The sequence below is a fragment of the Piliocolobus tephrosceles genome, chromosome 9 (assembly GCF_002776525.5).
Source record: "Piliocolobus tephrosceles isolate RC106 chromosome 9, ASM277652v3, whole genome shotgun sequence".
In the NCBI taxonomy this organism is placed as follows: Eukaryota; Metazoa; Chordata; class Mammalia; order Primates; family Cercopithecidae; genus Piliocolobus; species Piliocolobus tephrosceles.
This window is the reverse complement of record NC_045442.1, coordinates 46,537,913-46,553,592: the sequence shown is the minus strand read 5'-3', so window position 1 is coordinate 46,553,592 and position 15,680 is coordinate 46,537,913. Positions and strand designations below refer to the sequence as shown.

The 15,680-nt window shown below is 39.3% G+C and overlaps 1 protein-coding gene across 6 annotated transcripts in view; it reads right to left on the bottom strand.

Annotated features, from left to right (window-relative positions):
* Positions 1–15,680, bottom strand: part of SGMS1 (sphingomyelin synthase 1) — a 318,863-nt gene that overhangs the window by 107,423 nt on the left and 195,760 nt on the right. Inside the window, exon 1 of one of the 6 annotated variants that reach the window (XM_023225169.1) lies at positions 905–1,316. The exons of 4 other annotated variants lie outside the window; for them this stretch is intronic. The gene's annotated coding sequence lies outside the window, so the exon portion shown is untranslated. Of the gene's footprint in view, positions 1–800; positions 1,317–15,680 lie in introns of those variants that run through there. One more of the 6 variants, XM_023225167.1, reaches the window with a different exon arrangement.

The window sequence follows — 15,680 nt, the reverse complement described above, 5'->3', positions numbered from 1 at the left end:
TAAAAATACAAAAAACTAGCCGGGCGAGGTGGCGGGCGCCTGTAGTCCCAGCTACTCAGGAGGCTGAGGCAGGAGAATGGCGTAAACCCGGGAGGCGGAGCTTGCAGTGAGCTGAGATCTGGCCACTGCACTCCAGCCTGGGCGACAGAGCGAGACTCCGTCTCAAAAAAAAAAAAAAAAAAAAAATGTTATGATAAATATTTGTAGCATTCAGGGTAACAGAATTTAGTCCCAGATTTCCTATTTTGGTACAACTACACAAAGCAAACACAAATAGAAAAAAAAAAAAAAAAAGGCAAATGTCATGCATTCTTCTCCATGTATTTATTGACAAAGTCCACAAGAGCCATTACCTGGCCACACTAAACAGGAAGCACGGAGTAAACACGATCAGTCCAAAACACAGGGCACGTGCTTTCTTGTAGCACTTAATACCAAGCTCATTCACAAGCCAGCTTCCACCCAACCAAAGGAGTTGGCAAAAGGTCTGTTTCGTACAGGGACTGGAGTTTGAGAAAGTGAGTACTTCCCCAAAACTTACTAACCAAACTAGACACAATCTCATTCTCTCAAAAACTGCCATTAGGAAAACTTGATAACCCCAAGCAGAAACCACCCCCATCCTTGGTTCTCACGCCATAGCAGTTAGCATCACGCAATATAAAGAGCACTTGTTGACTGAGCCTACCCATATCCTGACCCACTGCTTCAGCAACTGCACTGAACCGTCTCAGGTGTAAATAGCTAGTGCCTATTTGGTCATTAAAGCGCCATGCAGGAAAAATAAAGATTTCACTTACTTCGCCGTAGTAGAAGAACTGGCACTGATTGCGGTATTTTAATCGGTCCCCACCGTCTGTGAGTGTATTTTAATGAACCACAGCATCTCGGGAGCAACACTTACGGTCTCTCCTCCCCCGAGGCAGTGTCTCCTGGAAAGTTCCTGGGGCACAAAGTTTGCGCACGGCTCCTCCCGCTCAGGGTGCGCGCAGCCGGCCCTGGCGCGGTCGGAAAGGCGAGCGCGGTGAGTGGCGCGCAGATCCCGGGCGCGGCTCTCGCTGGGCGCCCGCGCCTCGATCGCTCCCGGCGGTCCCGCTCCCCTGCCTGCCCGGCCCTGGTGCTGGGACAGCGGCGCTGCGGAGCCAGGCGTCCGGAGTTGGGGAGCGGGCAGGCGGATGCGCCGATCCTCTCCCGGGGTCAACTGCGAGCTGGAAGCCCAGCCCGACCTCAGAGGCTCCAACAGCGAGGTTGGCGGGTGTGGCCCCGCAGCAGAGGGTTTTTGGAATGCAGGGTGTGGCCCTCTACCACGGCAAAAAAGAAATGAGTCAGCCCGTTCAATCCTAACCAATAAGCACGTTCAGTGTCGGTTAAGGCGGAACTTTCCTTTCTTGATTTATACCAAGCTTAGCAGACTTTCACAGCCTATTCTTTACGCCTTTGACAACTTCGACACAACTTCTAGAAAAGGGTAGGTTGCCTTTGAAAACGCTTGAGAAACAAGGATTAATCTGACGAAAGATACTTCAGTGGATGTACATTAGTTTCGATTAGTAAAAGTTCTTGAGTTAGGCAGAGATATTGGGTGCAAAGAGCGTGAGACCTGGGATCAAAGCAGATTTGGATCAGACCTCTGACACTGTATGGCCTTGAGTAAATTGATTATCATCAATGAGGGGGCTAAAATGCCCACCTAACGGTTTACAGATTACGACAGTCCCCCCATATGCAGTTTCGCTTTCTGCTGTGTCTGTTACCTACCCGGCTTCAATTGCAGTCTGAAAATATTAAATGGAAAATTCCAGAAATAAGCAATGCACAAGTTTTAAATTTCATGTCATTCCGAGATTGTTAAAATTGTTATATTTTATCATTAGTTACTGTTAATCTCTTACTGTGCCTAATTTATAAATTAAACTTCACCATAGGTATGTATAGGAAAAACCATAGAGTATATAGGGTTCAGGACCATCGAGGTTTCAGGCATCCACTGAGGGCTTTGGAACATACATACCATCTGGGGATAATGGGGGAACTACTGTATATGTAACAATACATGCAAAGCATTTACCACCGTGCTGGATGTAGAGTAGGCACTCAAAAAATGCTGTCTTGTCCCTCTGAGCCCTGAATCCAAATCTCCAAAATTGTATACAAACTGGCTCGTAATTTTCAAAAATTCTTTCCTATGTTAAATATCTAAAGAATTTTAGAGCTGAAATAGTTCTCTGGTATTCCCTGGTCTGAGTCCCTTATTTAAGTGTTGAGAAACTTAAGAAGCTTTAGGTTTAGGATTCTTGAATTTGGTATTCTTACTATACAATAGAAAGTTTATTGGTAGCAAATAAGGCTTAAAATTGGAATGATTTCATTTAGGTCACAGGTAAACCTACTTTTAAAAAAGTACAAGTGATTTTTGGGAATATTCTATCTGGGTCACTGTACCCTAAACATTATTTTGTAATAAAAATACTTAAAAGAAACTTTATTAAGGAATTGGCAAATTACAGGGGGCTACAGAAGTGCTAATTCCTGAGGGCCCATTAAGAAATGAGTTGATTGCCAGTGCCAAAAGAGAGTTTCTAGATGGGAAGAAAAAAAAATGTTAAGTTACAAATTAAACGTTCTTTGCTTTGGAGATCTCCTGAGCAAAGATCTCTTTGTTTAGAGTCATTCCACAGGCCAAGGTTTCTTGAAAATACTCATCAGCGAAAGATAAGATCTAAAGTGAGATCAACAAAATGCTGTTCTTTTCTCCAAAGCAGCACGGGAGAGTGGAAAGAACACTGCACAAAAAGTCAAGAGCTCCCTTCCTGGTCTCGGCTCTGCCAATAAGTGATAGGGTGAACTACTTCATCTCTCTCTGAGGATCTCTAAGAGTGTTTCCAGTTGGAAACCAAACTATGGTCAAAAGAGCAGAAGCAAGATTGGCCTACAGCCTCACATTTAGCCTTAGCAACAGGTACTTAACATATTAAGTTGGGTCTGTCTCCTAGATGATGAAGCTGTCAAATCTCTCTTGACCCTCATATTCCTCATAAAGGTAATCTTACTCTCCTAGACACCTGAAGTTAAATTCTGGAATCATCTGAGCTCCCTCTTTTCTCTCTTGACAGTTCACTACCAATAGGTGTAACATGAAGGCTACTTTCATATCTGGACCATTTTTTCCATTCCTGGTTCAGGCATTCATCCCCTCTGCCTGAGTCACTGAGGCTAAGCATCTTCTAGCTGCTGTTCCCACAGGCGGGCCCCTCCCTCTATGCCTCTCAACACATCATCATCATCACATGACAAATGTCAAAGTCGAGCATGCCATCAGGTCATAAACCTTTTCCTCTCAGACAATTAGATAATTTTATAGTAGAGATCAAAAGGAACACAATTTGCTTTACAGGCAGCTTTCCTCAAACATTCATGTAAATTAATGTGTACTTTTAAGAGCACTGATTTTCTGTTTATATAATTGTTACAATGAGCTATACTAGCTGAACTGATAATACGTTGGCTATCATATCAAGGGCAGCAGCTCTTTTACATGAGAAGACTACATAAAGCTTAAGTGTATATGAACAACTCAATAAACTTCTTAACACTGTAGTCTAAAAAATACAATTGTGTTTGTACGGACATAGAGAGATATTTTGAGATCTATGATGGAGGAAGGGAAAGGCAGCACAGACAGGAAAGAGAGATGATCTAGTTTGTTTGTATTGTTTAGGATCCAGCCAAGCTTAACATTCAGAGTAGGTGTTCTCTCCAGGAAGAAGGAAGGCTTCATAAATATGTTCAGCTGCAACCATAAAGCACTTAAAAGATGTTTCCAGTAATCCTTATGCTTCAGAAATACGAACAACACTGTGACCAATGTGGTTAGAACATTCCCACAAGAGAACAGGATAACTGGTTCTAGGATGCCTTTGTTGTCTCAAATTAAAATTCAAAGTACACGGATTCTAAATATATAGTTACCAAAAAAGAGTGACAGTGAACCTACGGGTCCAGTGCCATGACATTTACAGGCACTCGAAGCCTGGCCTCTACCTCTGCAACCCCTGATCTTAAAAACCCTCTGCCAAATAACCTGCTGGTCCACTCCTTGTTCCTCTAAAGCAGAGGGCACATTACTAGCACCACACCTAGGGACAGTGAGTGCTTACCATTTTATGTTGACTTGTCATCCACTTTAAATATAGGTTTAACTTTCTCAGAATCAGGGCTCCGTCAGTTTCAAATTCCATTCCCCACCTGAATGGCTCCCACTGGTGGCAGGAGATAAAACTTGGAGACCCAAGTCCTGCCTAGCAGGCTGGGCTCCTCACTTTCCCACCACTTCCTTAAACAGACCGTTCAGACATTTGCCTGCAAATTTAAACTGACCACCTCTCAGTCACAACATGACCTCCTGGAACTAGCACCTGCTTGCTTTAAACCCACCAATTAAAGCTCCCCTTAGGAAACATACTTGGATAACACACTGGACCCCAATAAGATGTTGGCCCATGGGTCTCTTTATCTTTGCATGTGCTCCCTGGCCTATGTAGTGGAGATGGTGGGGACCTCTGAGTGTGCCATGTACACTCAAGGGTCTAAAAACTCTTAAACTTTCACATTGTGGTTGGAAGCCGTGCTCATCCCTAGTGGAGAGGCTGCCCCAAAGGGACCCATGCAGGGGGCTCCCATGTTGGTGCTCTTTAGTCCAGGCCTCTCAGCTGCTGGGTGGTTACCAGCTAAGGTGACAGGGTTTCATTCAAAGCACTAGGCTCACACCATGCCCCCTGCCTGACAACCTCCTTGCATTCTTTTTACTACATATCCCATTCCAGACCACTAAAACCCTTCCTTCTCCTAGAACTTTTGTCACTGGCAAAAGCCCTGGGGATCTCTCCTCTCCTCCAAATACCTACAGACCTTATTCTTTATACTTCCATTTCACAACTAACATAGGGTGTTAGCATCCTTCCTTCTTTTTGAGATCCCTGACCTTTCACTCTCAGCAGACAGTGAAAATCCATCTGAGGTAGACATTGTGTTTCTGAGCCTCTGTATCCCCCAGGGCCTAGCAGATTCTGAATAAATAGTCATTGTTGTTGATATAATGATGCTTAAGTTATATAACAGCCACAAAGGAGAAAAGAAAACGTTCCCTTTGACTGCTGACACATCAAGAATAAACAAATATTATAGCTGTTCAAACCAGTTGGCAAGCAGAACCCAAGCAGCAGATGCGTTTCTGTGCTCTTCATGGCATGTTCCAACAATACAGAATGCTACTGAGACAGCAAATCTGATACTTCCTAAAAGGAAGTGGAATTTACAAAACAGAGTTGTCATGTAAAATCCCAGTTCCCCAAACACGAATCCACTGAAGAGAACAGAAGCAACAAATCATTCTATCTTCCCTTTCAAGTAAGGAACACATAGATACATATTTGAGAATCTTGCCAAAGTACCAATTCCTCCTTAAATGTAAACATCACTCTCAACCACAAACATCTGTTTACCAACAGATGCTCCTAACCCATAATGGTAGCAAAGGACAGTTCTTCCAGACAATTCATAACTCCTAGAACTGTCATAGGTATACATTTATTATATAGCATTTGCATTATATGACATCATAGGTATATAAAAGTTTTACGACATTTGCATTAGAGCAAGCCTCTGTCAAAAGAGCCATTACCACCTGCACATACATTCATTCACTGGTATCCTTTGATTAGCATTAACATATTTCTGCTTTGATGACAGATGGGGAAAAAAATACTACCACTGTTCTCAAAAGGCTGTGTCTGTCCTATTATGCAACTAAATAATTTATTAAAATTGCCCATGACAAAGGTACTGACTTTCTAAATAACTACTCCAAGTATAAACAACCAAATGAATTAGTCAGCAGTGTTTAACTTGCAGGTAACAAAAATGGCACTTGAGGCATCACGGGCAAAAGCAAGGTGAGCCACATTGGCTCTAAATATCCCAGCAAATGGAAAGCCCAGGGGCAGCTGGGCACGAGGATCAGCTCAACACGAACTGCACTAGGACAAGATAGCATCTTTGTTTCTGGTGCTTTATCATTGGCTTTATCCTTCATTCTTAAAGTGTGCCTTTTCCCACTTAACTCCTAGCTCTGCCTCCAAGACAGACAATTCCTCCTTTCACAGTTGTAATTTTAAAAACTGCAAGAAAAACTCACTGGTCCAGTTTGGAGCCATGTACTCCTGACTGTCTGGTCTACACTAGGACCACCTGGTTGGATTGGTGAGAGAAGCAGTAAGTTCTCTAGAAGAAAATGGGTTTAATTCTCAGAAGTAGAAGGAAGGTCTCGTTTGCCCCAAACACATCATCACCTATCAAGAAATTCCAAGCCATCGTCAACCAGGTAATAAATTACATTCTAAAAGTTCACTTCTAGAGTCAAAAGTCAATGAACTCTTCTTAGACAAGGTGGCATGGGAAAAAAAATTAAGTCCATGAACTCTTATGTAACACTTGGAATACCTTTCACTTGAAAGCTGGCTTCTCTGGCCAGTCCTTAAAAACCTATTTAACTCATAATTTAATGAAATTATATGTCAATGAAATAGAATGCTGAATAACATTTCTAATACTGTACTCAAATTCCATTCATGACATTGTTCCTAAAGGAAAATGTATTTGAAATTCCATTTAGAACAAGAAAAACATGCTCAATTTAATCCATTTATCGAGTACCAACTAATGACAATGGCTTTCATTTTATACACATTATTTTACATTTAATCCATATACAACACTGCAAGGCAGATATTAACAACTACACTGAACCCACAAAGCAACAGGGAGTCCAGAAAGGTATATATGTCCAAGGTCAATCATCCAGACAAGTGAGAGCCAGCTGCACAGCCATGTTTGTCTGATCTGAAAGCTGGGACTATTGTGTCTAATACAAAGAGCAGCTAGCTAGGGGTGGGCTCACAGATGAGAAGATTGAGAGTGAATGTATCAGACTCTAAATGTAAATGTATCAGTAAATGTATCAGACTCCTAAAGTGAAGGAACTAGAGAGCAGTCACAGTCACTAGCCAGATTTAACTTTCTGTTTCTTAAAAGCAGGTACTTTTCTATGGCAGAATACAGGAAAATATTTCTCTAGGTAGGCTTTAAGCTACCTGATCCTTGTACTTACATGAAGATCATTTGAAAATCAATGATTTGTAAATAATATCTTCATAGAAAGTGTCTTTTGCCCTGTTAAAAAAAGAAGGTACTATCTATATATCAATATTAAAATACCTGTCTAAAGTGTTTTAACCTAGGAAATACCATTCTGGACATTGGCGTTGGCAAGGAGTTTATGACTAAGTCCTCGAAAGCAATTGCAACAAAAGCAAAAGTTGACAAGTGAGAACTGATTAAAGAGCTTCTGCACAGCAAAACAAACTATCAACAGAGTAAAGAGACACCCTACAGAATGGGAGAAAATATTTGCAAACTATGCATCTCACAAAGGTCTAACATTCAGAATCTATAGGGAGCTTAAACATTCAACAAACAAGAAACAACCCCATTAAAAAGTAGGCAAGGAACATGAGCAGACACTTCTCTAAAGAAGACATACGAGCACAGCCAACAGACACACACAAAAAATGATCAGCCATCACTAATCATCAGAGAAACACAAATCAAAACCACAATGAGATACCATTAATCACAATGGCTATTATTAAAAAGTCACACCAGTTAGAATGGCTATTACTAAAAAGTCAGAAAATAATATGTTGGCAAGGTTGCAGAGAAAGGAGTATGCTTATCCACTGCTGGTGGGAATGTAAATTAGTTCAGCCACTGTGGAAAGCAGTTTGGAGATTTCTCAAACAACTAAAAATAGAATTACCATTTGATCCAGCAATCTATTACTGCATATATAATCAAAAGAAAATAAATCATTATACCAAAAAGACGCATGCACTTGTATGTTCAATGCAGCACTATTCACAATATCAAAGACAGGGAATCAACCTAGGTGCCCATCAACGGTAGACTGGATAAAGAAAATGTGGTACATACATGCCATGGAATACTACACAGGCATAAAAAAGAATGAAATCATGTCCTTTGCAGCAACATGGATGGAGCTGGAGACCATTATCCTAAGTATATTAACTCAGAAACAGAAAACCAAATACCACATGTTCTCACTTATAAGTGGGACCTAAGCATTGGGTGCACATGGATATAAAGATGGGAACAACAGACACCGAGGATTACTAGAGAGGGGAGGAAGGAAGGGAGGCTGAAAAACCACCTATTGAGTACTACGCTCACTACCTGGATAATGGGATGAATTGTTCTCCAAACCTCAGCATCACACAATCTACCCATATAACAAACCTGCAAATGTACCCCCTGAATCTGAAATAAAAATGGAAATATTTTTAAAAGCTGTGAATATTTAAACATGTTTTGTAGATCAGGTTGACAAGAATGAATAAGTCTGACATTTCTCATTACATTAATTTGAGGTGTGCAAGTTAAAACTCTTTTTTCCCTGAAGACACTCTGGCAATGTGTATGAAAATAAAAAGTATGCATCCCTTTAATTATATCTGGAAATATATCCAAAAATATATGCATAAAGATATTCATTGATATATCATCTGTAATAGAGAAAACAGGAAACAATCTAAACATACATCGCCAGGATATTTATTAAAATAGATATGATATAATAATAAAATGGAGTAGTATGTATTAAAAATTACAATATTGATTTAGAGAATGTGCTGTAGCACATTGTTAAGTGGATAAAAATGATTTAATGAAAAACAAAAGTAAAAAAAGATTCACCAAAATGTTAACAGAATCTGGGGCTGATTTTCTACTTTCTTTACATTTTTCTGTGTTGCTTGAATTCTCCAAAATAAAAGTATTTTTTGCTTATAAAAATCTTTTAAGAGAAAATTAAAATTGCAAAAAAACAACTAACACTAATGTGACTCAGTTCTGCCAAAATAAATGCAGTGGACACATTTATCAACATTAATGGTATTTCACACCTTTAAAAAATCTGGTTATGCAGTATTTAATATATACAAGTGAATATAGTGACCTGTTTGGTATGAAATATAGTATTAAAGTCACACCCATGAAGTCACCACCCATCCTATGAGGCAGACCTTACTGAAACATGGCAGCTGTCTGAGTTCCCCTTCCCTTGTCTAACTGAGGCTGACAACCATTTCTTTCTGTACATGTTGGACAACAAGTTTGAAAGCCCCTGGTCCAAGATGTTGCTTTAATAATAAATTAACCCTGTGCCTTTTGAAATCAAAGTAGAATGGTGGTCAGAAATAATGAGACAGAAAACATCAGAATTCAACCAGGAAGAAAGGGGAACAGCTAAGTCATACATGGGCTTCACATAGAAACCACTAGTCAGACAGACCTCTATGAGCTCTTGATTTCACTCCATACTCCAAAGCCAGGACTTGCCACTAGTAACATGAAGTTAAGTTGGATTGCCTTGACACATGTCAGGTAGTAAGACACGGCGATCTAAAATTATGAGAGAACAACTCCAAATTATTCTAAATTGAAATAACAGAAAAAAGCACCCCAATTAACAATGAGCTCCATTTCATACATCACGGAAAAGAGAACCACTAACTTGAAGGGAAACAAAAATAATCAAAGAAAACAACAGAAAGTTACTAATATCTTAACTTTGTTGTAATAGTATGTTAAGCACTTTATAACAGAAAAAATTAATATATCATCTGTGAAATTAAAGAACTTACGGCTGGGCCCAGTGGCTCACGCCTCTAATCCCAGCACTTTGGGAAGCCAAGGTAGGCAGATCACGAGGTCAGGAGATCAAAATCATCCTGGCTAACATGGTGAAACCCCATCTCTACCAAAAATACAAAAAATTAGCTAGGCGTGGTAGCAGGTGCCTGTAGTCCTAGCTACTCAGGAGGCTGAGGCAGGAGAATAGCATGAACCTGGGAGGCGGAGCTTGCAGTGAGCCGAGATGGCGCCACTGAGCTCCAGCCTGGGTAACAGAGCGAGACTCTGTCTCAACAACAACAACAACAACAAACATACAATGTGTGTCAAAGAAAGAACATGTACCCTAAACCAGTGAATGAGTCCATATAAACTGACTGAAAACTACAAATCGAGAACACAGCAGTCTAGCATGTAGTATACTTTAAATGGCACAGTAAATACAAGGTAAGGAAGAGGGGAAAGAGAAGGTAAGCTGAACTAATCAAAAGCAACGACCCTTAACATCTAAGGTCGACATACAACAAAGTGGGGACACTACATAAACACAGATCACTGAGGATCAAAGCACATCCTTCATCAGCACCCAACATTGTCTACCTTGTTGGATAGCCACTTGAAGAGACAGCACCCCACCATATTCTTCGATTCCTGAAGGCTGGGTCCAGAGCTTGGGTTATTTTAAACCTCCAGAAATCTACTTTGACATGGAATATGTTCTACAAATGCTTGAAGAAAAAAATAAAGGGTCATCCTGATCGACTCTAAATACCTTATTTGAATTGTTAACCTCTGATGAAGGTTGGAATCTTCAATGGAGGAGAAAGACAGCAGTGGAACGGTTGATAGGGAACTCTATCCCTCAAGATAAAAAGGCTAAACTGTGTGTGAATGAGAGAGTGGGAGAGAATGTGCATGTGTGTGTGTGTGCGTGTGTGTGTATTAGGCCTGAAAGAGAGAGGATGGTGCCTAAAGTGAGAAAAAAGAGTAGATCAGTTTAGGCTGACTTATACTGCAGGAACAAAATGTCATCAAATTTTGGAGGCTAACAATGGAGTAAGGCTTATTTCTAGTTCCTGTCTGGCTCCTTGCAGATAAGCTGTGGTTGGACTCCATGTCCTCTTCAGTCAAAGATCAGGGCAGAAGGAACACCCCTAACTGGGGCATGCTAGTCTCATGGCAAAGAAAAGAGAAAGATGGCAGAACATGCCATACCTATTAAAGTTTCTGCTCAGAAATGACACAAATTATTGTCACTGACATTTCACCAGCCAAAATAAATCCTAGAGGATTTATTTGGCCAAGCTAGCCATGGGACATCAGCCTTCTGTAGAGTAGGAAACTATAATCCTTTCACAGGGATGGAAGGTGGGTAGAAAGGAGCAGCAAGTGTTTTGACAATAATATAAGCTACCACAAAAAGAATGGAAAACGGCTGGAGCTGAGCTTTCTTCCCTCCTGTAATGATAGAAGGTGTCCTGCTATAAAAAGCAGTCCCTCCATTTCTGTGGTACTTTATGCTGTTCTCATAATCTTTCAGATACTGTCTTATTATCTTTACAACTATCATAGCAATGTTTTAAGGCCTCAGCAGTGCCTGAACTATAACACCAAATCTGGTGCTCTCTCACCCACCTTAGGGAAGTCAGCCTTTCAGGCACCTGCAAAATGCAGATAATCCCAGACTCTTCCTAAAAAGACTGTTAACAGACTAAGTACAATAGTTAACAGAGGCTCCCCAATGTAGGATGAGGTTACATCCTAAAAAACCCATCATCAAAAATGCTTTTACTACACCTAACCTACCTAACACCATAGCTTAGCTGAGCCCACTTTAAACATGCTCAGAACACTTAATTTCGCCTAAAGTTGGGTAACATCATCCCAAAAAAAGCCTATTTATTAAAGTATTGAATAATGTGTTTAATTTGAATACTGTAGTGAAAGTTAAAATAGAATGGCTGTATGGGTACTTGAAGTATGGTTTCTACTGAATGTGTATCGCTTTTGCACCATCATAAAGTCAAAAAATCATTAAGTTGAACCATTGTAAATTGGGGACTGTTTGTATTTAAAACACACAAGCACAGAGAGGTATAGTCATGTACTGCCTAACAACGCTTCAGTCAACAAGGGACACACAAAAGGCAGTGGTCCCGTAAGATTATAATATATTTTTCCTATACTTTTTTATGTTTAGATACAAAAATACTTACATTTGGTTACAATTGCCTAAAGTATTCAGCAGAGCAACATGCTATACAGGTTTGCAGCAGCCTAGGAGCAATAGCCTATACCATATAGCCTAGGTTTGCGGTAGACTATACCATCTAGATTTGTGTAAGTAAACTCTATATGTTGACACAACAACAAAATTGCCTGAGGACACATTTCTTAGAACATAGCCTCATCATTAAGCAACTCAGTAAATAAAAGGTATTATTATTATGAAATTATGACATGTGTCCCCAAACTTACTTCTTTTCCAAATTGTCCTTAAATTTTAATTATAAAGAATTTAATATTCATTAAGTGTAGAAAATAAATTACTTTCCTTCACTTTTAAAAACTTCTACTCTTATAGTTTTTTCTATACACACACACACACACACAAACATACACTCTTTTCTCATGACTTCAATAACTTGTTTATGTTCTGGTTAGTTTCTTAAATCTCTCAAGAATTTTAAAAGATCTATTCTTTCTTGAGCATTTGGAACTATTTTATTTCTTCTCCAAATAAGAAAAATTAAGGGCCGGGCGCGGTGGCTCAAGCCTGTAATCCCAGCACTTTGGGAGGCCGAGACGGGCGGATCACGAGGTCAGGAGATCGAGACCATCCTGGCTAACACGGTGAAACCCCGTCTCTACTAAAAACTACAAAAAACTAGCTGGGCGAGGTGGCGGTGCCTGTAGTCCCAGCTACCCGGGAGGCTGAGGCAGGAGAATGGCGTGAACCCGGGAGGCGGAGCTTGCAGTGAACTGAGATCCGGCCACAGCACTTCAGCCTGGGTGACAGAGCGAGACTCCGTCTCAAAAAAAAAAAAAGAAAAATTAAGAACAATTGAAGCTATTCAGGGTCATTCATTTAAAGTATAACATAGATTCCAAAATGAGGCCCAACTAAGAATAAATTAAAGGCTTGGTATCAAAGATCCTCTATATTCTTTTTCTAATCCTAATTAGCAGCATTCTCCTCTTTTCATTCTACTAAACTATAGTTCTAGCCTTTTCCCAAAATGTGATCTTCCTGTACCATCTCTGCTCAAACTGTTCCTTCTACCTAGAGTGTCCCCTAAGCACTCCTCCCAACTCTGTTCAAAGGTCTCATCTGGATAACTGAATGAATGCTCCATGATGTTCACAAAGATGTTCATTACAGCACACTTTACAAAAATGAAAAGTTGAAAACAAAAATGTCCAGTAATACGAAACATTACAGACTACGTACATATGGAATGCTATATATCAACAATTATGTAGATGTATATTTATTGATGTGGCATCATCTTGCTATATTGTCAATTGAAGCAGATTTTAAAACAATAGTAATAACCAGACCCATTTTAGAGGGAAAATAAAGCATGTATCTAATCTAGGAATAGAAAAGTATGGCAGAATACAAAAAAAAAAAAAGTTAATTGCTGACATTTTCACTGACATGCAAAATAGTTTTGCAAATGCAAAATAGTTTTTGCATTTCTAAAGTTCTTTCCAATTAGCAATGTTAACTTTTATAATTTCATAAAAGGTACTTTAATGAAAAGGCATTAATCATTAAATATCTAATCCACATATCATCTGCTCCTGAAATCCTCCCTCAGCTAGCCCACTCCTCTTGCCACCCAGGTAATTTCTCTTTCTCTTCTGTTTTCTGAGTATTTTATATGTCTTTTATAATGCCTACCACATTCAGTTTGAAATTACAGTTTCCTCTTTTCAGGTTTGATCATCAACTCCTAACGTGCAGTAAGTCTCTCTTATTTATACTGAAATTTATCATCAAAACCAATGAGTCCCAAGTATCTAGTAAACAACTAAGTTTGTTGATATGAACATAATGCAAGGCTATAAAATTTACACATCTAAAGACTATACACCTAGCAGTTCTCTAATAAAGAAATCATCTAGACAAGGGATGTTTGGAAACCACATTAAGGCCTATTCTGGTAAGAGAGATGATAATATAAATCAGAATGTTATATCTATAATAAAATTTCTGTATTAATTATTATTTCCATGTTTGCTTTCAAAGTACCAAAGACACACTTATTTAAGCCAAAGGTCATTATTTCATAATCCAAAGGCAAGTCTCTCAGATTTTAACCATGAGCTTCCTCTTGAAATGAACACAGATTACTTTTGCAGTAATCCAAGTCCATCCCTGACTCAGTGGGAACTATAAATACCTTTTGTTTTAAGAGGAAATTGGGGAAATGAATGTTTTACAATTATGTAAGTCTGATTCAAAGAACTGACACAAGCAAATGTTTTGAAATATCCAAGGCATTTTTGTAAGGTTCAATAAAGAATGTGTTTTGAGAACTAGGTGGGTGAGATTTAAAGTAAAAACAACCACCACAATCTTAGCTGTTACTTAGCAATTTCAGGGTTCCACTGCTTCCTTCTAAAGGGCAAGTTAGAAAACTGAAGAAGTTGCTTCTAGAAGAGACATTGAGATGTCTGATCCAGTTTCCTATTTTTTCCTCCATTTCACTCCCTAAGATTTTAATCAAGCCAAGATGAACTTTAAACTGCTCAGATTTTGTTTTGTTTTTACTCTCTCCCTAGAGGCAACTGGCTTTCCATTAAAACTTAACTTTTAAATCAAAAGCAAAGCGGCATGGAATGCTTAGTTGGGAGGAACCCTGACTACTTGTCTCTGCAGCGCCACTACCTGAAGGAATTTAAGATTTGAAGGAATATGGGGAAGGGAGAGAAGGAAGTTCAACAGGCAGTGAGCAGAATGACTGATGGCCAATATTAGCACTTGGAGATCAGTTTAACAGCCAGAATAGGCAAGCGATGCCAGGGGTCAGTTATGAAACTCAGTCAACAACTCAAGAAACTGGTCTAAATTCTAAATTGGTTTTGGCATCTATTTTCAATTCCAGAAGCAATATGAGCATGACAGCTTGAGTTATAGCAAGCACTGACTCAAAACCAAACCTTGTTTTTATTCATCAAACGAAACTCTTACCACCAGGGCTGAGGCAGATAATTAAAGAATTGTGGCTTAGAAATGTCTTCACAACAGGAAACCTACAATTAGTGGTGTATTAGAGCCAACTTATACCAGTCCACTAGAACCAATTGTTAAATTCTCAGAATTTTTAGCAAGTTGGTTGTTAAACACAGCATTATTAAAAGTTAAATTATATAAATAAAATTAAAATAAATCATACTAAAAACAAAGGTAATAAATACTCAAAACTCATCACTTCCTAATTATTTTACTGTTAACCGTGATCTTGAGGTGATTTGTAACTACTTTATCTGGTTGGTAGAAACTATATAATGCTGTGCTACTGCATAACACTTCCCAGACCTGCTTTCAGCGACTTTCGCTGGTAGTTTAAAATGAGCCAGCAACGGTAGGGGTATTTACACAATGGAAACCTGCAAAGATGACAACCCCTCCTTCTGACATTGCCAGCTTGTTAACATCTACCTGCAGATACTACCTATAATGTTAATCACCACGGCTTGGCAAGACGTAAGGAACTCGAGCTGGCCAATCTTTTGAGTCAGAATAAAGGCCTATAGATTATAAATCATGACACAAATATAAGGAAAAAAAGTAAAAATGATTTATTGTACCAGTAACTATAGTGTAACTATAATGTGCCAGTCATAGCACAAAGTACTTTCTGCAACCTTTAATTTTATGAGAGATAGTATCAAATCCAATATAC